Below are 25,356 nucleotides of genomic sequence, written 5' to 3'. Positions count from 1 at the left end.
ATGGTTGATGAATGTGATATTTGGGTAAAACAAATATGTTGGTGAGGTGGAGGATTTGAACCGGAAAGTTCATAGTGGGTCTGTAGTGGGGAGGGGCTGAATCTGCTGATTCCACTAGTTCACATTCAGCCACATATGTTAATTCAACTAGAAATTGTTATTTTTGGCATCTTACCTAAAACCCCCACTGTGGAGCTAGTTACACACAGTGCTTTAAACATATGTTTTCAACATACAGTGAGGGAAAAAAGTATTTGATCCCCTGCTGATTTTGTACGTTTGCCCACTGACAAAGAACTGATCAGTCTATAATTTTAATGGTAGGTTTATTTGAACAGTGAGAGACAGAATAACAACAAAAAAATCCAGAAAAACACATTTCAAAAATGTTATGAATTGATTTGCATTTTAATGAGGGAAATAAGTATTTGACCCCCTCTCAATCAGATAGATTTCTGGCTCCCAGGTGTCTTTTATACAGGTAACGAGCTGAGATTAGGAGCACACTCTTAAAGGGAGGGCTCCTAATCTCAGCTTGTTACCTGTATAAAAGACACCTGTCCACAGAAGCAATCAATCAATCAGATTCCAAACTCTCCACCATGGCCAAGACCAAAGAGCTCTCCAAAGATGTCAGGGACAAGATTGTAGACCTACACAAGGCTGGAATGGGCTACAAAGACCATCGCCAAGCAGCTTGGTGAGAAGGTGACAACAGTTGGTGCGATTATTCGCAAATGGAAGAAACACAAAAGGACTGTCAATCTCCCTCGGCCTGGGGCTCCATGCAAGATCTCACCTCGTGGAGTTGCAATGATCATGAGAAAGGTGAGGAATCAGCCCAGAACTACACGGGAGGATCTTGTCAATGATCTCAAGGCAGCTGGGACCATAGTCACCAAGAAAACAATTGGTAACACACTATGCCGTGAAGGACTGAAATCCTGCAGTGCCCGCAAGGTCCCCCTGCTCAAGAAAGCACATATACATGCCCGTCTGAAGTTTGCCAATGAACATCTAAATGATTCAGAGGAGAACTGGGTGAAAGTGTTGTGGTCAGATGAGACCAAAATTGAGCTCTTTGGCATCAACTCAACTCGCCGTGTTTGGAGGAGGAGGAATGCTGACTATGACCCCAAGAACACCATCCCCACCGTCAAACATGGAGGTGTAAACTGCTAAGGGGACAGGACAACTTCACCGCATCAAAGGGACGATGGACGGGGCCATGTACCGTCAAATCTTGGGTGAGTACCTCCTTCCCTCAGCCAGGAGATTGAAAATGGGTCGTGGATGGGTATTCCAGCATGACAATGACCCAAAACACACGGCCAAGGCAACAAAGGAGTGGCTCAAGAAGAAGCACGTTAAGGTCCTGGAGTGGCCTAGCCAGTCTCCAGACCTTAATCCCAGACCTTAATGGAGGGAGCTGAAGGTTTGAGTTGCCAAACGTCAGGCTCGAAACCTTAATGACTTGGAGAAGATCTGCAAAGAGGAGTGGGACAAAATCCCTCCTGAGATGTGTGCAAACCTGGTGGCCAACTACAAGAAACGTCTGACCTCTGTGATTGCCAACAAGGGTTTTGCCACCAAGTACTAAGTCATGTTTTGCAGAGGGGTCAAATACTTATTTCCCTCACTCTGTAGCTCAATTTGTAGAGCATGGCGCTTGTAACGCCAGGGTAGTGGGTTCGATCCCCGGGACCACCCATACGTAAAAATGTATGCACACATGACTGTAAGTCGCTTTGGATAAAAGCGTCTGCTAAATGGCATATTATTTATTATTATTAAAATGCAAATCAATTTATAACATTTTTGACATGCGTTTCTCTGTATTTTTTTGTTGTTATTCTGTCTCTCACTGTTCAAATAAACCTACCATTAAAATTATAGACTGATAATTTCTTTGTCAGTGGGCAAACGTACAAAATCAGCAGGGGATCAAATACTTTTTTCCCTCAATGTACATATTTGAAACACATTGACATACTGTACATGATTACATTGTGCATGTTCATTTATACAGTAATTATTATTCAACATGTCTTCACAAGGGATTTGAACTCACAACCTCTTGGTTCATGGCATTCTGATCTTCCTGCTACGCCACCATGTCTGTGTCAATCATCATTGATTTGATTTACTTATTTAAGCAATTTTAGGTATTTCTGTATAGTTGTCTAATATTGGTGGGGCATATTACTCTGTTTTAATGTTACTCCTTAATCACTATGATAAATACAATTGTTTTTCTTGAGTGTACTTTTATCAGAGCTGAGATTTACTTTGAAGTGCAAAGTGTAGCAATACAGGTTAAATCAGTTATCGACACAGACATGGTGGAGCAGGTTGATTGGAATGCTGTGACCAAGAGGTTGTGAGTTCCCCCACTAATTACTGTATAAATGAACATGCACAATGTAATTGTGTATGTAAGTTGAAAACATTGTATGTTAAAAGCACTGTGTGTGTAACTAACTATACTGAACAAAAATATAAACGCAACATGTAAAGTGTTGGTCCCATGTTTCATGAGCTGAACTAAAATGTTCCATATGCACAAAAAGCTTATTTCTCTAAAATGTTGTGCACAAATTTGTTTACATCCCTGTTAGGGAGCATTTCTCCTTTGCCAAGATAATCCATCCACCTGACAGGTGTGGCATATCAAGAAGCTGATTAAACAGCATGATCATTACACAGGTGCACCTTGTGCTGGGGATAATAAAAGGCCATTCTAAAATGTGCAGTTTTGTCACACAAACACAATGCCACAGATGACTCAAGTTTTGAGGGAGCGTGAAATTGGCATGCTGACTACAGGAATGTCCACCAGAGCTGTTGCCAGAGAATTGAATGTTCATTTCTCTACCATAAGCCGCCTCCAACATCGTTTTAGAGAATTTGGCAGTACGTCCAGCCGGCCTCACAACCGCAGACCACGTGCAACCACTCCAGCCCAGGACTTCCACATCCGGCTTCTTCACCTGCAGGATGTCTGAGACCAGCCACCCAGATAGCTGATGAAACTGTGGGTTTGCACAACCAACGAATTTCTGCACAAACTTGTCGTCCTCACCAGGGTCTTGACCTGACTGCAGTTCGGCGTCGTAACCGATTTCAGTGGGGAAATGCTCACCTTCAATGGCCACTGGCACGCTGTTCTTCACAGATTAATCCCAGTTTCAACTGTCTGGGCAGATGGCAGACAGCGAGCGTGTATGGAGTCGTGTCGGTGAGTAGTTTGCTGATGTTAACGTTGTGAACAGAGTGCCCCATGGTGGCGGTGGGGTTATGGTATGGGCTGGCATAAGCTACGGACAACGAACACAATTGCATTTTATCGATGGCAATTTGATTGCACAGAGATACCGTGACGAGATCCTGAGGCCCATTGTCGTGCCATTCATCCGCTGCCATCACGTCATGTTTCAGCATGATAATGCACGGCCCCATGTCACAAGGATCTGTACACAATTCCTGGAAGCTGAAAATGTCCCAGTTCTTCCATGGCCTGCATACTCACCAGACATGTCCCCCATTGAGAATGTTTGGAATGTTCTGGATCGACGTGTATGACAGCGTGTTCCAGTTCCCACCAATATTAGGCTCCCGAGTGGCGCAGCGGTCTAAGGCACTGCATCTCAGTGCTTGAGGCGTCACTACAGACCCCCTGGTTCAATTCCAGGCTGTATCACAACTGGCCGTGATTGGGAGTCCCATAGAGCGGTGCACAATTGGCCCAGTGTCGTCCGGTGTAGGCCGTCATTGTAAGTAAGAATTTGTTCTTAACTGACATGCCTAGTTAAATAAAGGTAAAATAAAAATATCCAGCAACTTTGCACAGCCATTGAAGAGGAGTGTGACAACATTCCACAGGCCACAATCAACAGCCTGATCAACTTTATGCGAAGGATATGTGTTGCACTACATTAGGTAAATGGTGGTCACACCAGATACCGACTGGTTTTCTGATCCACGCCCCTACTTTTTTTTTTTTAAAGGTATCTGTGACCAACAGATGCATATCTGTATTCCCAGTCATGTGAAATCCATAGATTAGGGCCTAATTAATTCATTTCTGTGATGAGTGTGATGGAAGGAGGCAGGCGCAGGAGGGTAATCACCGAATACAGAGTTTATTCCTTCATTACACAAAATACGCTGGAATAGCGACAAACAAAACAGGCACAGGGGAAACTATCTACCCTGGCAATACACTGTAATGGTATCTCCATACAATACATAGGCACAGGGGAAATATCTACCCTGGCAACAAAATGGTACGAGTAGCTCCACCGAGCTCCACTACTCTCACAATTAAACAATCACTCACAAGGACAAGGGGGCAGAGGGAACACTTATACATGGACTAATGAGGGGATTAGAACCAGGTGTGTGTGATTGACAAGACAAGACAAATGTGATGATGATAATTGGGGTGGCAGTGGTTAGTAAGCCGGTGACGACGAATGCCGAAGCCTACCCAAACAAGGAGGGGAGGCAAATCGTCGTGACAATTTCAATTGACTGATTTCCTTATATGAACTGTAAGTCAGTAAAATCTTTGAAATTGTTGCATGTTGCGTTTATATTTTTGTTAAGTTTATTTCCACAGGCATTTATTTGGTAAAATGACAAAAAAAACAGCTAGTTGAATGAAGATATGAGACAAATTGAGCAAACACATAGTTTTATGTTTACTGAATTTTTGCCTACGTGTTTACATGTTGGAGCTAAGTTTGGGCCAACCAAAACGTAATGCTCACTTAAATTCAGGTATCACTTTGACTGAAAAGTTGGGTAAGAAAAAAAAAGACTGTGGAAGCAGATTTTCTTTTGACTGGGTTTCCAAGAATAGTTTCAAGATGCCAGTAATGCCAAAAAAACCTCTCTCTCTACAAACTCTCTTTCACTCTCCCCTCAAATCCCCCCACACACACACACGCACCAGCAACATATCACCACATTCACTAATGCTATATACCCTCTTCACACTCATTTCCCCAGTGGATGAAACCTACAGCAGTGTTAGCTTGGTATCTCTCTCTCTCTCTGTCCAAAGAAGAAGAGCCGTTAGAGGAAGCTGACAGAGATGTTTGTTTCTTAGAACCGTCCTTCCCCCACTGTCACCCTGGGACAGAAGAGGTCCCCTCCCTAATGGATCAAACAAAGGACATCATTTGTAGGCCAAGTCTTTTTCTGAGCCCCCTCTCCTCAGCTCCGCATACCAATCCAATACAGCCCAAGGAGAAAACCTCTGCGCTAGTGTCTGGGCCGGGGGTTAGAAGGTCTGTTTGCCTCTCCGTCAAGCATCGATTTATCCTTTTCTCCAATTTATTTCCCCTCCACGCCTCTGCGATCCATTCAGTTCTGCCTCTGGGGGGAACAGCCCCGGGAAAGACATTGTCTTCCCAAGTGAACAGGCCCACAACATAGCCTAACACTGACACAACTCATCAAGAACACAGATAGACAACACGGGCCATCTACACTGACTGACTATCTATGACATACATAAAACATACACTACCAGTCAAAAGTTTGGACACACCTACTCACTCATTCATTTTTTACATTGTAGAATAATAGTGAAGACATCAAAACTATGAAATAACACATATCATGTAGTAACCAAAAAAGTGTTAAACAAATCAATATATATTTTATATTTGAGATTCTTCAAATAGTCACCCTTTGCCTTGATGACTGCTTTGCACACTCTTGGCATTCTCTCAACCAGCTTCATGAGGTAGTCATCTGGAATGCATTTCAAATAACAGGTGTGCCTTCTTAAAAGTTAATTTGTGGAATTTCTTTCCTTCTTAATGTGTTTGAGCCAATCAGTTGTGTTGTGACAATGTAGGAGGGTATACAGAAGATAGCCCTATTTGGTAAAAGACCAAGTCAATATTATGGCAAGAACAGCTCAAATAAGCAAAGAGAAACGACAGTCATTAAAATAGTAAAAATAAAGAAAAACCCTTGAATGAGTAGGTGTGTCCAAACTTTTGACTGGTACTGTATATCAGCTTAGACTGAAACATACAGTGTATTGGGAAAGTATTCAGACCCCTTCACTTTTTCCACATTTTGTTACGTTACAGCCTTATTCTAAAATTGATTAAATTGTCAATCAATTTTTTTTCAATCTACACCCAATACCCCATAATGACAAAGCAAAAACAGGTTTTTAGAAAAATAGAAATATCACATTTATATAAGTATTCAGACCCTTTACTCAGTTATTTGTTGAAGCACATTTTGGCAGCGATTACGGCCTTGATTCTTCTTGGGCATGACGCTATAAACTTGGCACACCTGTATTTGGGGAGTTTCTCCCATCCTTCTCTGCAGATCCTCTCAAACTCTGTCAGGTTGGATGGGGAGCATCGCTGCACAGCTATTTTAAGGTCTTTCTAGAGATGTTCGATCTGGTTCAAGTCCGGGCTCTGGCTGGGCCACTCAAGGACATTCAGAAGCCACACCTGCGTTGTCTTGGCTGTGTGTTCCCAGTCCCTGCCGTTGAAAAACATCCCCACAGCATGATGCTGCCACCACCATGCTTCACCGTAGGGATGGTATTGGCCAGGTGATGAGCAGTGCCTGGTTTCCTCAAGACGTGATGCTTGGCATTCAGGCCAAAGAGTTCAATCGTGGTTTCATCAGACCAGAGAATCTTGTTTCTCATGGTCTGAGAGTCCTTTAGGTGCCTTTTAGCAAACTCCAAGCTGGCTTTCATGTGCCTTTTACTTAGGAGTGGCTTCTGTCTGGCCACTCTACCATAAAGGCCTGATTGGTGGAGTGCTGCAGAGATGGTATCCTTCTGGAAGGTTCTCCCATCTCCACAGAGGAACTCTGGAGCTCTGTCAGAGTGAATATAGAGTTCTTGGTCACCTCCCTGACCAAGGCCCTTCTCCCCCGATTGGCCAGCTCTAGGAAGAGTCTTGGTGGTTCCAAACCACTGTGTTCTTGGAGACCTTCAATTCTGCAGAAATGTATTGGTACCCTTCCCCAGACCTGTGCCTCGACACAATCCTGTCTCTGAGTTCTACGGACAATTCCTTCGATCTTGAGTTTTGCTCTGACATGCACTGTCAACTGTGGGACCTTACTGTATATAGACAGGTGTGTGCCTTTCCAAATCATGTCCAATCAATTGAATTTAACACAGGTAGACTCCAATCAAGTTGTAGAAACATCTCAAGGATGATCAAGGAAACAGGATGCACCGGAGCTCAATTTGGAGTCTCATAGCAAAGGGTCTTAATACTTATGTAAATAAGGTATTTCTGTGTTTATTTTATCTGCTAAAATTTCTAAAAACATTATTTCGCTTTGTCATTATGGGGTATTGTGTGTAGATTGAAGATGAAAAACATTCATTTTATCCTTTTTAGAATAAGGCTGTAACGTAACAAAATGTGGAAAAAGTCAAGGGGTCTGAATACTTTCCGAATGCACTGTACTTCACTAACGGAAACCTAAGGTTGTCTCCCTCTGTGACTGGTTATCTACAGAGAGGCATGAAAGACACCCGGTAAAGCGTTGGGCAAGTAACTGAAAAGTCTCTGGTTTGAATCCCCGAGCGGGCAAGGTGGAAAAAAATCTACCATTCTGCCCTTGAGAAAGGCAGTTAACCCCCAACAACTGCTCCCTGGGCGCTGATGACGTCAATTAAAGCAGCCCCCTGCACCTCTCTGATTCAGAGGCGTTGGGTTGAATGCATTCAGTTGTGCAACTGACTAGGCATTCCCTTTCCCCCTTTAAAGTACTTTGCCTTTTAATTTTCATTGAATAATAAACAGTGCAATCAGTGGCCTCATACTATAATGTATATTTTGTAAATGATGGTAATCATGAACCACCAACATACAAAACAACATTCCCAGTGAGGTAACACTACTCCGCACACACACACACACACACACACACACACGCACACACGCACACACGCTTGTCTGAAAGCCATTCTTCACTCTGTCAACGTCTGGCACTTCCTTACACCTGAAGTTGATCAATGTAGATTTGTCCAGGGGGAAATTGAAATCCATAGGAAATTAGGTGGCGCCAGTGATTTATTGTAATAGTAAATCACTGTGTGTGATGTGTATGTGTGTGTGTAGTTAACACACTTCTAGAACAGTGTGCAAACTTGTGTGTGTGTGTGTGTGCCCGTGGTGCAGTATACAGTGGGGAAAAAAAGTATTTAGTCAGCCACCAATTGTGCAAGTTCTCCCACTTAAAAAGATGAGAGAGGCCTGTAATTTTCATCATAGGTACACGTCAACTATGACAGACAAAATGAGAAAAAAAATTCCACAAAATCACATTGTAGGATTTTTAATGAATTTATTTACAAATTATGGTGGAAAATAAGTATTTGGTCAATAACAAAAGTTTCTCAATACTTTGTTATATACCCTTTGTTGGCAATGACACAGGTCAAATGTTTTCTGTAAGTCATCACAAGGTTTTCACACACTGTTGCTGGTATTTTGGCCCATTCCTCCATGCAGATCTCCTCTAGAGCAGTGATGTTTTGGGGCTGTCGCTGGGCAACACGGACTTTCAACTCCCTCCAAAGATTTTCTATGGGGTTGAGATCTGGAGACTGGCTAGGCCACTCCAGGACCTTGAAATGCTTCTTACGAAGCCACTCCTTCGTTGCCCGGGCGGTGTGTTTGGGATCATTGTCATGCTGAAAGACCCAGCCACGTTTCATCTTCAATGCCCTTGCTGATGGAAGGAGGTTTTCACTCAAAATCTCACGCTACATGGCCCCATTCATTCTTTCCTTTACACGGATCAGTCGTCCTGGTCCCTTAGCAGAAAAACAGCCCCAAAGCATGATGTTTCCACCCCCATGCTTCACAGTAGGTATGGTGTTCTTTGGTGTTCTTTGGTGTTCTATGGTGTTCTTTGTCCTCCAAACACGACGAGTTGAGTTTTTACCAAAAAGTTTGACCATATGACATTCTCCCAATCCTCTTCTGGATCATCCAAATGCACTCTAGCAAACTTCAGACGGGCCTGGACATGTACTGGCTTAAGCAGGGGGACACGTCTGGCACTGCAGGATTTGAGTCCCTGGCGGCGTAGTGTGTTACTGATGGTAGGCTTTGTTACGTTGGTCCCAGCTCTCTGCAGGTCATTCACTAGGTCCCCCCGTGTGGTTCTGGGATTTTTGCTCATTGTTCTTGTGATCATTTTGACCCCACGGGGTGAGATCTTGCATGATTATCAGTGTTCAGTGGTCTTGTATGTCTTCCATTTCCTAATAATTGCTCCCACAGTTGATTTCTTCAAACCAAGCTGCTTACCTATTGCAGGTTCAGTCTTCCCAGCCTGGTGCAGGTCTACAATTTTTTTTCTGGTGTCCTTTGACAGCTCTTTGGTCTTGGCCATAGTGGAGTTTGGAGTGTGACTGTTTGAGGTTGTGGACAGGTGTCTTTTATACTGATAACAAGTTCAAACAGGTGCCATTAATACAGGTAACGAGTGGAGGACAGAGGAGCCTCTTAAAGAAGAAGTTACAGGTCTGTGAGAGCCAGAAATCTTGCTTGTTTGTAGGTGACCAAATACTTATTTTCCACCATAATTTGCAAATAAATTCATAAAAAATCCTACAATGTGATTTTCTGGATTTTTTTTTCTCAATTTGTCTGTCATAGTTGACGTGTACCCATGATGAAAATTACAGGCCTCTCTCATCTTTTTAAGTGGGAGAACTTGCACAATTGGTGGCTGACTAAATACTTTTTTTCCCCACTGTACCTTGCGTTGGCGCGGGACGGGGATGTCATCAGTGCCCACCTTCCTGTCTCTCTCTAGCTCAAAGGCCCACTGGATCAGGTCCTGAGGTGGGTGACTGTCCCGAACATACAGCCCCGCCTGAGGGACAGGGTGGTACGCACCCATGGACCAAAAACTCTACAGGGGCTCTTCTAAGAGAGGGAAAAGAGAGGGGGGAGACACAGAACATCATTATAATATTGTATGTGTGTTTATATTTGTGTGCGTGAGTGCATGCATGCGTGCTTTGTGCGTGAGCGAGTGAGAGAGAGAGAGTATGTTTGTGTGCATGCCTATAAAATAGACACACAAACATACTGTACATATGTAAAATAATGTATATTATGCATACATGTATATGACTGAAGGGTACACGGTATGAGACTGACTGTCTGTATGCATTTGAATGCGACAGACGGTAGAGATTGTGTGAACTCAGTTAAAGATTTGGCCCTTGCTCTTCTCAGGTACACCGTTCCATCCTGGCTTGTTTTGTCCAGATTTAATTGCTTTTTTTATGGGGAAAAAGAAGACAACAAGGCGTTCCGACACAGTGGAGGCTGCGTCTAATGGAGGGGTGTAATTGTGAATGGAGGCATTCATTTGGAGACGTGGCCCATGAATCGCTCTGCACAATGCCCAGCGCCAGGATGCTCAGATCACCATTGCTCTCACACACACACACACACACACATACACACATTCACACAAACGCGCACACACAAGCATGCACGCAGGCAGACAGACAGACACACCTGACGCAGTGCACACACACACACACACACAGATGCTCAGATCACCACTGTTCAGGGGAGGAGGGTAATCACACCTCCACAGAGACAGAGCGAGCAGGGAGAGGAGAGGGGGAGGAGGAGAAGAGACGGAGACAGGAGGGGAGGAGAAGAGGAAGGCAGACTGGAAGAGGAGGAGGGGGAGAAGGATAGACGAGGCTTGAGAGACAGGGGAGGAGGAGATAAGAAGAGAGTGGTGAAATTGATGTTTCCTACCATTTGATTTGGGTGAGAGAGCCCAGGAGGCATATCAGATAGAGAGCCAGTGCCTATACAAACACTCACACACGCACGCACACACGTACACAAACACTCACACACCCAACCAAGAAAAACATAATGGCCTAAAGCCTTACAGATACAAATAAACACATACAGTAGCCTATTATACAAACAGGTAAAGAACAACACACAGTAAAGCATCTCCTACACACACACACACACACACACACAGCACACTTGTCACCAGCGCAGAGCTGCTACTCTAGAGGAACATCAGGAACAAACATCTCAATTAAACACACCGTCCCTGTTCAATTACTGCCACATAATCACAGCAATTTACTTTCACTTACAACACACACACAGCCACCAACAAGCAGCGAGAGAGAGAGAAACACACGCAGAATCACCCAGACAGCACACTCACAAAGACAATATCTAGCTTTCATCCTACACATGGAAGTATGCAGCAACATACCTGTTGCCTTAATGCAGCAGCATACTGTACAGAGGGAAAAAACATGCGCGCACGCACACACACACACACACACACACACACACACACACACACACACTCACACACACACACAGTATGGCTATATTGAGTGGCACTGACTAATAGTTAACTATACATAATTATGGCTGTAATGATGGCTTACTGTAGCGTCTTAACACCAGCAACCTCATCAGGTTTTGGCTTAGGTGTTGGACAGACAGGCACAGGGTTGCAGTCACACTTGGAAACCCCACAAATTGCAATTCTATGAGATCCTTTGTGATGGAATTGACCACTTCATGTTCTTTTGGTGTCTCCATGTTATCTGACACTTTATCTCTCTCTCACAGTATCTGTTTAACACCCTTCTAACACACTTGTTCATCGGAGATTGGATAGAGATGTGTGTGTGTGTTGTTTTGTGAGTATCTGTGCCTTTGTGTGTTTGTGTGTGTGTATGTGTTTTTGTACGTGTGTGTTTGTGTGTGTGTGTGTGTGTTCATAAAAGTGTCTGTTCAGTCTGCACGGGTTTGCGCAGGCAGATTGCTCAAGAGCGACTTCGAAATTGGAGGTCTATTCACGTCCTGGGGACATCAGGAAAAGCCTTCAAAATCACCCACTAGGGGCAACAGTGAGCGCTATTATCATCAAGTAGGCTTGGGTTTTTCTTGGGTATTGTGAACGAGGGTAGCGGATGGGCGTGTGACTGGATTGGAAGGTTGCGTGTTTGATCCCAGTGGTGGACACTCGTTTTTAATTGTTTTCTTTTAACCTTGTCCCAAACCTTAACCCTTACCTTAACCATTCGGAATTACTGCCTAAACTTTATGTTTTAACCCTATCGAAAACCTTAACCCTTAACCTTCTAAATTAGACGTTTGGAGCAACTTCGAAATTTGACGTTTTGAGAAACGTGGATAAATGTCTAATTCTGCAGTGAGACTGCGAGAGCTGGTTGTATTTGCGTTCCCAGTTCAAAGTGTGTCTTCACACGGACAGCAGATGGACTACAGCTAGATCCAGGGATGAAGAGATGGATAGAGAGAGTGAGGAGGGAGAGGAAGAGAGAGAGGGGGAACGAAAGAGGAGGTGGGCTATGAAACGGCTTGCGTGTCTCTGTCACAGCACCATCTCCTACCTCTTAAACACGGCCCCTGGCCTGCCCCGGCCTGGCGCGGGAGTGTGTGTGTGTGTGTGTGTGAGATGTGTGTGTGTGTGCCTGTATGTGTGTGTGTGTGTGCATGTGTGTGTATGTGTGTGTCTGTATGTGTGTGAGTATGTGTGTGTGTGTGTGTGTGTGCGTGTGTGAGGGCACCGGGGAGCTGACATACACTGAGGAGGGGGGCGCCAGGGGTCTGCCGGGGTCACTCCGTAATTACACATCAGACTTCCCCTGGTCACCACCTGCCACCGCGGCCAAGAGAAATGACTGCAGTTATCACAGAGGGGAGGAGAGGAGAGGAGGGGAGAGAAGTTGGAGAGACGGATAAGAGAGAGAGAAACATACTGTAGAACTGACTTCACTACAGTTACTGTGCAGCAGTGGTGAAACGGTGGTGGACTCACAGTGGGTACAAGGAGAGGGAGACTTTCCTGATGGGCGATATAGAGAGTGGACAGACAGACGGATGGATGGAAGAACGAACAGAAAGACAGACAGACAGAAAGACAGACAAAATGACACAGATACAAACACACACACAGATGCCTCGTACCGTGCAGTCTCCTTTGTGGGTTGTAGGTGCCGTAGAGGAGCAGTGTGACACTGAGGAGGGTTCCCGCTGCCTCCACTGAGCTAACCCTCACACAGCGGCCCACTGACCCCTTGGTGTCTGTCACCTGGGGGCCCGGGACACAGCACTGTTCCAAACAGCACAGGCCAAACACACACCATGACTGTCAAACTAATATCAACACTTTACACACAGAAACACTTAGCTAATACAGAATTTATACTGAACAAAAATATAAAACGCAACATGCAACAATTTCAAAGATTTACAGTTCATAGAAGGAAATCAGCCGATTGAAATAAATAAATTAGGCCCTAATCTATGGATTTTACATGACTGGGCAGGGGCGCAGTCATGGGTGGGCCTGTGAGGGCATATGCCCACCCACTGGGGAGCCAGGCCCAGCCAATCAGAATGAGTTTTTCCCAGTGGAGGCTGCTGAGGGAGGACGGCTCATAATAATGGCTGGAACGGAGCAAATTGAATGGCATCAAACACATGGAAACCATGTGTTTGATGTATTTGATACCATTCGACTTAGCCCATCCTCCCCAATTAAGGTGCCACCAACCTCCTGTGATTTTTCCCTACAAAAGGGCTTTATTACAGACAGAAATACTCCTCAGCACCCGCCCCCTCATCAGACGATCCCGCAGGTGAAGAAGCCGGATGTGCAGGTCCTGGGCTGGTGTGGTTACACATGGTCTGCGGTTGTGAGGCCGGTTGGACGTACTGACAAATTCTCTGAAACGGCATTGAAGGCGGCTTATGGTAGAGAAATGAATATAAAATTATCAGGCAACAGCTCTGTTGGACATTACTGCAGTCAGCATTCCAATTGCACGCTCCTTCAAAACTTGAGACATCTGTGGCATTGTGTGACAAAACTGCACATTTTAGTGGCCTTTTATTGTCCCCAGTACAAGGTGCACCTGTGTAATGATCATGCCGTTTAATCAGCTTCTTGATATGCCACACCTGTCAGGTGGATGGATTATCTTGGCAAAGGAGAAATGCTCACTAACAGGGATGTAAACACATTTGTGCACAACATTTTAGAGAAATAAGCTTTTTGTGTGTATACAGAATTTCTGGGATCTTTTATTTCGGCTGATGAAATATGGGACCAACACTTTACATGTTGCGTTAATATTTTTGTTCAGTATATACACAGCATTTCGTATTATGTCTTCACAGAATTTCTACAATCTAATCTTAATAGACCTTGTTATCTACACCGTAACACTGTCAATGTGTGTATAGCATACACATGTATTGTCAGGTACTAGGCCCTAGGGCAACAATAAGTCAAACACACACAAACAGTCCAACATAGTATTGCCCAGTCCATTTGTGTGGCATTGACCACACTGGCTGTGTGTTTGTGTGTTGAGGGAGTGTGTGTGTGTGTGTTGAGGGAGTATGTGAGGGGAACAGAGGCCATTCCCAGCAGCCCCCAGCTGAGCGCAGCATTGATTTGTTGTTGGTAAACAAACCGTGTGATGCCACAGGTGGGTCGATAGCCGGCCGTCCATGGCTGAGAGGAGAGAGAGGAGACCATGCTCTAATGTAGGGCCGGATCGCTTTCTGACACTAATAGTCTCACAGGTGACATGGAAACCCGAATTCCAATCAATTCAATTATATTCAATTCACTCTTATTTCCCTGACGTGTGACTTTATGCTAAAATATACTATAACATCACAATCATAGATCATGTGGAGGCTACTGAGGGGAGGACGGCTCATAATAAAGGCTGGAATGGAGTTACTGGAATGGTATCAAGCACGTTTTTATTTGTTTTCATGTGTTTGATACCATTCCTTTCACTCCATTCCAGCCATTATTTTGAGTTGTCCTCCCCTCAGCAGCCTCCACTGATATGGAGCTATGATTGATGATTTATAGGTGATGCTCAGTATATCTGATTGGTTTGTTTGTTTGTCTGTCTGTGTCTAACAAGAGTTTCTTTGTTGGATTTGTGTGATGGGTGAGTAGAAGGAGTCAGGCGCAGGAGGGTAAATCACAGAATAACAGGATTTATTCCGGAATACAGAGTTACGCAGTAAAGCGTCAAAACAGTCCAGTGCGCAAAACAGGTGCACTGGAACCAACAAGGCACACAGGGAAAATAACCCGGCAATACAAAATACAAGGAGCTCCACCGAGCTTCACTATCCTCACAATAAACAATCACACACAAAGACAAGGGGGCAGAGGGAACACTTATACAGGTACTGATGAGGGGATATGAACAAGACAAAACCAATGGAATGATGAAATGAGGAGCGGCAGTGGCTAGAAGGCCGGTGATGACGAACGCCGAAGCCTGCCCGAACAAGGAGAGAGGGGCAGCTTCGGAGGGAGTCGTGACAATTTGCTTTGAATATCAAATGTAGCTATGTCATAATAATCCCCTGTTGTCTGTACAGATGTTCTGGGACTAGTATTTGTGTATTTTGGGAAATGTGTACTATTTGAAATTGCACGTTTAGTTGTATATGTAAGATATAAAAAATGGAAAGGGAGAGGCAATAGAAGTGACTAATACTTTGAGACAATACAGAGGGAGAAACAGGTAGGCTACATTATAAGAAACAAAAGCACCTAGGGCCAGATTCCGATTTAGGAAATGTACGCCTTTTTTATACATGCCTTTCCTACGCACTTCTCAGTAGTTGGTATTCAGACTTACCTTATGAAGGTGCGTAATGGGCTTTACAGGCGTGGTTCCGTTGCGCGCGGGGCCCTGTGTAGCTCAGTTGGTAGAGCATGGCGCTTGCAACGCCAGGTTTGTGGGATCGTTTCCCACGGGGGGCCAGTATGAAAAAAAAAAACATATGTATGCACTCACTAACTGTAAGTCGCTCTGGATAAGAGCGTCTGCTAAATGACTAAAATGTAAATGTAGAATGTAAATGTAATTCAACCAGTGAAAATCCTCCCACTTGCTGGATTTTCTCGTGGAGTTTTCATTCAATAGAGTTTTTGGTAAATATATCTTAAGCCACCCCTTTAAATACAGTGTACCTTTTAGTTGGAGTTTTGTCGACATACTCAATAGAATATATCGAGAGAACGGGTTCAGAATATTAGGGATCAATGAAAGAAAGCCATTTAAATATATCCATATTTGGTTAGGAAAGTATTTATGAATCATAAAAAACAGGTTTGAAGAGCCTTAACGCACGAAAGAAAGAAAACAGTGGTTTGATTAATTCTAAAAATTGACAAATTCAGTTCTTTAACCCATGGTAATGTTGGAAGATTAGTGTACATATAATTATAATAGGGAGAATAGTGTCCAATAGTAGGCTATACCCTGTATTGCCTGCACTAACCATGGAACTGTGTGATGACACAGCCAAGTATTGCGCCATGCGTCGGGTTCAAACTGTTACGGCTTGGTCTGCGCTCCATAACGATTAAATTAGCCTACATGTCTTCAAAACAAATATGATCAACTGTTACTAATGATCCTCATCAACAACCACATGGCCGTGAAGGCTTGTACAGAGGAAGCAAATGAAGGTAAACGAAACAATGTCATTAAATGGAATGATAATGTAGGCTATACCAACTGAAGGGAACTAACAGTAAATTTGCAGTTGAATATGTGTTGTTATTAGGCCTACTGCCGGTCGATACTGATAGTGGCTAACATTTAACATGATAGAAATACCAAACAGAGAAAGTCGGGGTAGCCTATAATTCAGACATTCGAGAGTTCCCAGCCCTGCAAGTTAAAAGGCCTTACATTTTAAATTCTGCATGATGGCACAGGATTTGTGGGAAAGTTGATATGTTGATATGCTTCAGTTTGCTGCATATGACTGATTTCACATTTGTCTCCAGTGATTATAAGGTAAAATATATTTAAAACAAGTGTAATATATATTTACAATTCCCTTATCCAAATGGATTACTCATTTACCTAGCTCTTATCAATAGCTTTTTTCAAGTTGTAAATTACAGTGCGTGTAGAATGGTGTTATTTCGATTGGAAAAAATCAAGTGGATGTTCTTTCCACTTGGAACCGGTAGGTTCGCTAGACCTTATTCATTGTTTCCTTGCGCCTAAAGGTTGTGGAATCATTAGGGAATTAAAGTCAAGGTCAGAATACGGGGTATCTGTAGACACACCTCCGCCACACCTCCATTTATTCGCTCTCCACCCAAAACTAATAGCAGGTGAATAGCACACCATTCCAAGGTCAGAATAGGCACAGAGAGAAAAGTGCATAAAAAGGGTATTACATTCCATTTACGTGTGCTTAACTCAGGTCGGAATTGGGCCCATAGCGAGAGTGAGGTGGGGGGCGATTACAAAGACATAGAGAGGTATAGGGTACATAGAGAGAAGGAGATTAGAGATGAAGCATCAGAGATCATAAGAGATAGACCAAGAAGTAGTTGATTGCTGGAGATCAAGAGGAAGACAGGATGGGAAAGACTGAAAAGACAGAAAAGAAGAAGAAGCACGTGTGAGTGAAAGACAGGGTGAGAGAAAGTTTGAGTGTGAAAAAGGAGGAAGAGTAAGACAGAGAGAAAGAGAGAAATACAGTGAGGGAAAAAAAGTATTTGATCCCCTGCAGATTTTGTACGTTTGCCCACTGACAAAGAAATGATCAGTCTATACATGTAATGGTAGGTTTATTTGAACAGTGAGAGACAGAATAACCGAATTCTCCACCTGCTTCTGGCCATCCTGGCATTGGTCGGACAGTGCGCTGTCTTAGTGGGAAGTACTGGTGGCCCACCTTAGCTCAGGACGTGAGGCTTTATGTTTCTTCCTGTTCGGTGTGCGCTCAGTGCAAGGCACCTAGACACCTGCCCAGAGGTAAATTACAACCTCTCCCCGTTCCACAGCGGCCGTGGTCACACCTATCGGTGGACTTTGTTACAGATCTTCCTCCGTCACAGGGTAACACCACGATCCTGGTCGTTGTGGATCGGTTTTCTAAGTCCTGTCGTCTCGTTCCTTTGCCCGGTCTCCCTACTGCCCTACAGACCACAGAGGCCCTGTTTACACACGTCTTCCGGCACTACGGGGTGCCTGAGGATATAGTGTCTGATCAGGGTCCCCAGTTCACATCGAGGGTCTGGAAGGCGTTTATGGACCATCTGGGGGTCTCGGTCAGCCTGACCTCAGGTTTTCACCCCGAGAGTAATGGGCAGGTGGAAAGAGTAAACCAGGATGTGGGTAGGTTTCTGAGGTCGTATTGCCAGGACCGGCAGGGGGATTGGTCAGTTTACATCCCCTGGGCAGAAATGGCTCAAAATTCCCTCCGCCACTCCTCCACTGACCTGTCTCCCTTTCAGTGTGTACTAGGTTACCAGCCGGTCCTGGCACCGTGGCATCAGAGCCAGATCGAGGCTCCTGCGGTGGATGAATGGTTTCAGCGCTCGGAGGAGACATGGAACGCTGCCCATGTACGCCTGCAAAGGGCGATTAGGAGACAGAAGGCGAGTGCCGACCGCCACCGCAGTGAGGCTCCGGTTTATGCACCGGGGGACCGGGTCTGGCTCTCGACCCGAAACCTGCCCCTTCGCCTGCCCTGCCGGAAGCTGGGTCGGCGGTTTGTGGGGCCCTTTAAAGTCCTGAGGAGGTTGAACGAGGTTTGTTATAGGTTACAGCTCCCCCTGATTACCGTATAAACCCCTCGTTCCATGTGTCTCTCCTCAGGCCGGTGGTAGCTGGTCCGCTCCAGGAGTCTGAGGTGCGGGAGGTTCCTCCGCCCCCATTGGACATTGAGGGGGCACCGGCGTACTCGGTCCGTTCCATCATGGATTCGAGGCGTCGGGTTGGAGGCCTGCAGTATCTCGTGGAGTGGGAGGGGTACGGTCCGGAGGAACGGAGCTGGGTTCCCAGGAGGGACATCCTCGATCCCTCCTTGTTAAGGGAGTTCCATCGTCGTCATCCGACTCGCCCTGCTCCGCGTCCTCCTGGCCGTCCCCGAGGCCGGTGTCGACGCACGGCTGGAGCCGCGCGTCAGGGGGGTACTGTCACGGAAACGGCCGAGGCTGCCCCTCCTCCTCGTTCGGGCAGGCTTCGGCGGTCGTCGTCGGAGTACTAGCTGCCACCGATCGATGTTTCTGTGTCTCACTAGTTCTGTCTGTATTGTTCACACCTGTTACCCATTAGGCTTATTAGTTTCCCTATATTACCTCTGTTTTCCCTCCTGAGTGTGTGCGTGATTGTTCTTCTTACGTCATCTGTTAAGCTGTTGTTTTTGCTCTTCCCTGCGTGGAGGGTTTGCTATATTTACTTGGAGTCGAGTAAAGCCATTAATTCTCAGTTCTGTGTCCTGCGCCTGATTCCGTTTCCCCACTGCACCCAGACGCTGACACCTAGCCAGTCTCCAGACCTTAATCCCATAGAAAATCTGTGGAGGAAGCAGAAGGTTCGAGTTTCCAAACATCAGCCTCGAAACCTTAATGACTTGGAGAAGATCTGCAAAGAGGAGTGGAACAAAATCCCTCCTGAGATGTGTGCAAACCTGGTGGCCAACTACAAGTGTCACGGGTTACAAAGCCAGAACCCAGAAGCAGACCAGGACAAGGTGAGTTGAAACGAAGGTGAATATTTATTTAACAGATTCAAAAGCGATGCTGAATAATCCAGGGAACAGAGCGGTCGGCGGAGATGAGTTGGTGGGGGTGCAGTGACAGGTCCAATAATGGCTCGGCAGCCGCCGACCACCAGGCAGGGGTTGGGTGAAGGTTCCGGGTGAGTGACTGCAGATAGAACATAACGGAGGTAAGTACACAGCAAGCCAACAAGGTGCAAAACAACAAAACTAACGCTAGAAGCTCCAAGGCTGATACACTGACAAACATACTGTTCATGGCTAACGATCCGGCAGGGAATGGATGTCAGGTCAGAGCTTAAAAAGGGTGAAGATCAGGACCAGGTGTGCAGATCGCTGATGGGATGCAGGTGCGGTTAATCAGGAGAGCTCCCGCCTAGCAACGTCGCCCGGCAACCAGGCAGGGAGCGTTCCAGAATCCTCAGGAAACTGGAGATTCCGAGCAGAAAATGACAACACAGGCAGGAACCGACTCAGGATGCAGGGTTCATGACAACAAGAAACGTCTGACCTCTGTGATTGCCAACAAGGGTTTTGCCACCAAGTACTATGTCATGTTTTGCAGAGGGGTCAAATACTTATTTCCCTCATTAAAATGCAAATAAATGTATAACATTTTTGACATGCGTTTTTCTGGATGTTTTTGTTGTTATTCTGTCTCTCACTGTTCAAATAAACCTACCATAAAAATTATAGACAGATCATGTCTTTGTCAGTGGGCAAACGTACAAAATCAGCAGGGGATCAAATACTTTATCCTTCACTGTATATATACAGAGAAAGTGTGCGATTGAGTAAAAGAGATAGCGAGAAAGAGGGAGCGAGAGAGAGAGAGAGAGTGCTGTGGAGGATGCCAGCAGAAGTCTTGCTGGGCTTACATATGTAAAGCAACGGGGGCCCAGCAGTGTGTGAGACTGGAGGTTCTGGCTGAACCTGAGCTTCTCTCTGCTCCCTCTACTGCATCAATCATCCACAACAGGGCTACGGTGGCCGCTCAGCACGCTGGGAGCCACGCACACATACGCACACACACACGCACACACGCACACGATAACAACAACACACACATACATGCCACAAACGCATACACACAAATACAGCTCAATTGGTAGAGCATGGCGCCTGTAACGCCAGGGTAGTGGGTTCGATCCCCGGGACCACCCATACGTAAAAATGTATGCACACATGACTGTAAGTCGCTTTGGATAAAAGCGTCTGCTAAATGGCATATTATTATTATTATTATTATTATTATAAATGCGAGCACATACACACACACACTCAGAGGTACCCTGTGCCCACAGGGTGCCCTCAGCCCTGACCATCTGCGATGCAGTGCCAACATACACTGTGGGTGATATTCACATAGAGGGCCACTCCCCCCCAAAAAGAAAAATAACTACCCACAAAGGACAGTTGGATTGCTTGATCTCCCCAAACTCATTATACATGGAAATGCATGCAAATGCATGCACCTTTAGAAATCCACCTTGGGCCAGAGTGAGTGTTTGTGTGCTTGTGAGAATAAATGTGTATTTGAGTGTATTTTGCTATAACTGTTTATGTGTCAGTTCCCTGGGTCATTTTGGGGGCATAGAAGGAGGGAGGGAAATCCAGATGTGCCACCTGGGACTGTATTAGTATATATATCATCTGTCAGTCACAAACCATGCCAGCCACACTGCTGTAGGCTAAACACACGTATTGTATTACTCCAGCAGTTAGTTCTCTATCCAGCTCTATCCAGTCTACTGGGAATAGGGATCTCTCCTCTAAAAACTCTAAAGCCGAGCCATACTACCATGTCATCCATGTGGGCACCAGGGGCTGTGGTGTGCTGAGGGGGCAGAGAGGGGGCAGTTGTGAGCCAGAGGAGGTTGAGCAGGAGTGTGTGTGTGTTTGTCGGTCTGTGTGTGTATGTGTGTTCGATATCAGTGTGCCAGTGTGTGTGTGTGTGTGTGTGTGTGTGTGTGTGTGTACACGCGTGTCTCTGTGCGTGTCTCCATGCATGGGTACTAGTCTTTATTGTCATAGAAACCAACAATACACAAAGCAAGTGGGTCTAAATTGTCATACTGTACTTTATTTCCTATGTGACGTTACCTCAGTTTCACACTGCAGAAGGGCAACAGTGTTCTACTGAGCAGGGATATATTCATGTACACTAATGTTCCTACTCTAGTGTAAACAAACCAGCCAGCTTCCTCTGCTTCCTCTGGGCTATTACAGAGGAGGGTTAGAGACTGGGCAGGTTGAGAGAGAGAAAGGAGGAAGAGAGAAAGAGAGAGAGAGAGAGAGAGCAGAAAAAAAGAGAGCTCAAAGAGAGAGAATGAGCAAAAAAGAGGGGGAGAGAAAGAGAGAGAGCGAGCGGGAACTCAGAGAGAGAAAGAGAGAGAGAGAGAGAGAGAGTCTACCATGTCTTACAGCGTTTACTGCCCTGCGGTGATATCCTTCAGCGTGCTGGAAAGTCACGGCGCGGAGCCTTCCTTTTTCTCTTTCAATTCCATCTGGCTCTTTCACCACCACGCTCTTTGACAATTGTCATCATGACAAATCAATAAAGACTATCTCCAGTCCTGCCAGAAACACCCCTCCAGCCCCCTCCAACCCTCCAGCCCCCTCCACCCCTCCAGCCCCCTCCAACCCTCCAGCCTCCTCCACCCCCTCCACTGTCCTTGAGTAAAACACTGATACAGGAGATAGCTGTGTTAAATCCTCTCCTAGTCTGTGTGGTAGGGCATCCCTCTCTCTGTGGCCAAGTGTGTAGTGCAAAGTGTGCATTGTATTCTATGTATTCATATTTGTGTTCATATTTACGGTAAGTGTGTGTGTGTGTGCTGTGTGTGTGCTGAGATACAGTAAGTTGTTGTGTGTGTGTGTGTATGCATACGAACAGTATGTGTTGTCTGTCGGCTGATTTACAGTAAGCTGCTGTGCGTTAAGGGTTGTGTTGTGCGCTGTGTGCGCTGATTAGCAGTGTGTTAAGCTGTGCCAAGCTGTGCCGAGCATCGTCAGCTCCCATTGTTAATGTGTGTTGAGGACTGTGACTCTAGCCATGGTAATGAGCCTGTGTGTCGCTCTGCTGTGTTCTCTGTGTCTCCACAGCGTTGGGCCTGAGTAATTGGTCACAAAGGGGACAGTAAATCTGCAGGAGGACGTGAGTGTGTGTGTGTGTAGGGAGGGGGGAGGTCCCTTTCATCTCGCCAGCTTTTTTCTATAAACCTCCAACTGTTTACAAGGCCTGATTCCCATTTGACCTACACATGCACACACACAACCATGCACGCACGCACGCAAACACACACACACACTAAATGACCTCACCCACTTTGTCTCATTGTTGTCTGCATCGCATGACAGTGAGTCTGGAGTGGAATTGGTCATTCAGTGGAATGGACCAGGGATTCTTAATTTCTATTCCATTTAGTCCCTTCGACAATATCAAACATCACTCAGTAAATCCATGAATGTATCACAGAGGAAAATAGAAATGGCTATAGTCGGATGAGACTTTGGGATGAACTGAGGTTAGTCTCAAAAGTGTTCATTTAACTAGATTAAAGGGATTCATATGAACTCTGTCGAAGTGATAAATGTAACACTTTCCGAGTTAAATGTACACTAGTGAATTTGCTGTGTGAGGTGAATTGAAAGTTCTCTGGGGGTGTAAACATGGTAAAGGACGGCGGCTGACCTTGAGTATCCAGACGCCGTGAGGGTGTTCCCCCCAGGACTGGACGCTCATCAGTGTCCAGTTCCTCAGGCCGGCGGCCGAGGCATCGTTGCTCCGCGTGGCCAGGAGCAGAGACACTGTGCCCGCTGGGGACACTAGGGCTATGGAGAGGTCACCACGACACACACTGCTGAGACTCACCTTCACCTGGGGTGTGTGTGAGAGTATGAAAGAAAGGGAGACAAAGACAGAGAGTATGTGATAGAAAGAGAGAGAGACAATTGTGTGTGTGCGTGTGTGTGTGTATGATTGAGAGAGAAGGATACAGACAGCGAGAGAGGTTGGGGAGTATTAGTATTAGTGTTAGATGAATGACTTAAGTAAACAGATGACGTGTACCCCCACTCACCCCCGTTCATCTCACACAGCACATCTGGTGTGACAATGGCACATCGCAGAGTGAGCTGCTGCCGAGCTTTAAAAGACTGACAGCCTGCTCCTGTTTACAGCACATTCCCATGGCAACACATCCATCAATCACACTTGCAGCGATGCCCTGACCAATGCTTTCTGCCAGGAGAAAGCAGCCAAAGACGAACCCTTCGCAATTTACATACTGACACACACACACACACACAGTTAGAGGAAGTGGTGTATTGGTAATAACATTTGAACCTGTCTCTCTGACCTGTACATGCTCCAGCGTGTTGACCTCAGTGTCCGTCCCCAAGCAGCCTGCTGATTGGATGTTCACACTGACCTCTCCCCCAGAGGGCAGGATCCTTCAGAGAAACAATCACCATCACAACCATCCACACAGCTGTCAATCAAATCTCAACAACACACAAACCTGCTGCCAGACACCTCACCCGGCTGTTTTTAATCATTTTGTTTTCTTTATTATTTCTTTATTTTTAATTGGTGAAAAAAACAAAGTATAGACATCTTGTTGTTCCATATGTAAATGATTAGCCTTCCTGCCCCTTCCTCTGCACCAATATGTTTTGAAATGGATGCTATAGCATTGTGACAGCACCTGATGGGGTCAAGAGTGACTTCCTGTGTGCACTTCCTGTGAGGGCCTGCTGCACCATCAGCCCTGCATCCAGAACCCCAAACCCATACTTGAGACCAGGGCAAACACACATTATGTGCTTTAATTGATACAGCGTTATGTGGTGTGTGAATGTGCATGTTAAGGTGACTGTGAAAGCTTTTTAGAAGGTGTGTGTGTGTCCTAAGTGCATAATGAAATGCTTGTGGGTGTGGGTGCATGTGTGTGTGTGTGTGTGTGAGCATGTGTGTGTGTGTGCTCTAAGTGCATAAGGAAAGGCTGGTGGCTTGTGGGTGTGGGTGCACCTGCTCTAATGGTTCCATACGAGGAGGCAACAAGTAATTTCCAGGATGATGTTGTCCTCTGACACAATCAGTTCCTATTCTGTCCGGGGAGAGAGAGGACTGCTGTTTGCGCTCCTGTAATTGTGCTCGACGATTGATTCTGAACGATGTGCCGTTCATGGACTGTAATCAAGCCCCATTATTCACTCTTTACCGCCGCGATCAGGCCGCCACTACACAATGGCTTTCCCTTAAACAGCCCTGCCTTATTCCCAACCACCTCTATCTCTCTGCCTCTCTCTTCTCCCTTCCTCTTTTCCTCTACCAATCTATCCCTCTCTCCTACACCTCTCTATCCTTCTCTCCCAGACTACCTTCACACCCAACCCTCTCCCTCTCCTCCATGCATCTTTATATAATTGTTGTTTTTTTATTTGTATTTGTATTTATTAAGGCTCCCCATTACTCTTCCTGGGGTCCTTCAACATTAAGGCAGTTATATACAATTAAAAATATTACATGACATTATATTTCATAACACTTTACCCAATACATTTAGTGTGTTCCCTCAGGCCACTACTCCACTATCACATATTTACAATACAACATCCATGTGTATGTGTGTGTAGAGTGAGTGTCTATATGTATTTGTGGATGTACCTGTGTGTGTGTGTGTGTCTCTTCACAGTCCCCGCTGTTCCACAATGTGTATTT

At 45.4% G+C, this 25,356-nt stretch overlaps 1 long non-coding RNA gene across 1 annotated transcript; it reads right to left on the bottom strand.

Annotated features, from left to right (window-relative positions):
• Nucleotides 1-9,805: 9,805 nt before the first annotated feature.
• Nucleotides 9,806-24,158, bottom strand: LOC123485647. The gene is made up of 3 exons (XR_006659096.1): nt 23,993-24,158; nt 23,326-23,511; nt 9,806-9,950 (listed from the first exon to the last, which is right to left on the bottom strand). It is a non-coding gene; the product is annotated as an uncharacterized LOC123485647 (long non-coding RNA).
• Nucleotides 24,159-25,356: the final 1,198 nt, after the last annotated feature.

The sequence above is a fragment of the Coregonus clupeaformis genome, unplaced genomic scaffold (genome assembly GCF_020615455.1).
Source record: "Coregonus clupeaformis isolate EN_2021a unplaced genomic scaffold, ASM2061545v1 scaf0781, whole genome shotgun sequence".
NCBI classification, from domain to species: Eukaryota; Metazoa; Chordata; class Actinopteri; order Salmoniformes; family Salmonidae; genus Coregonus; species Coregonus clupeaformis.
This window is presented reverse-complemented; position numbering and strand designations above follow the sequence as displayed.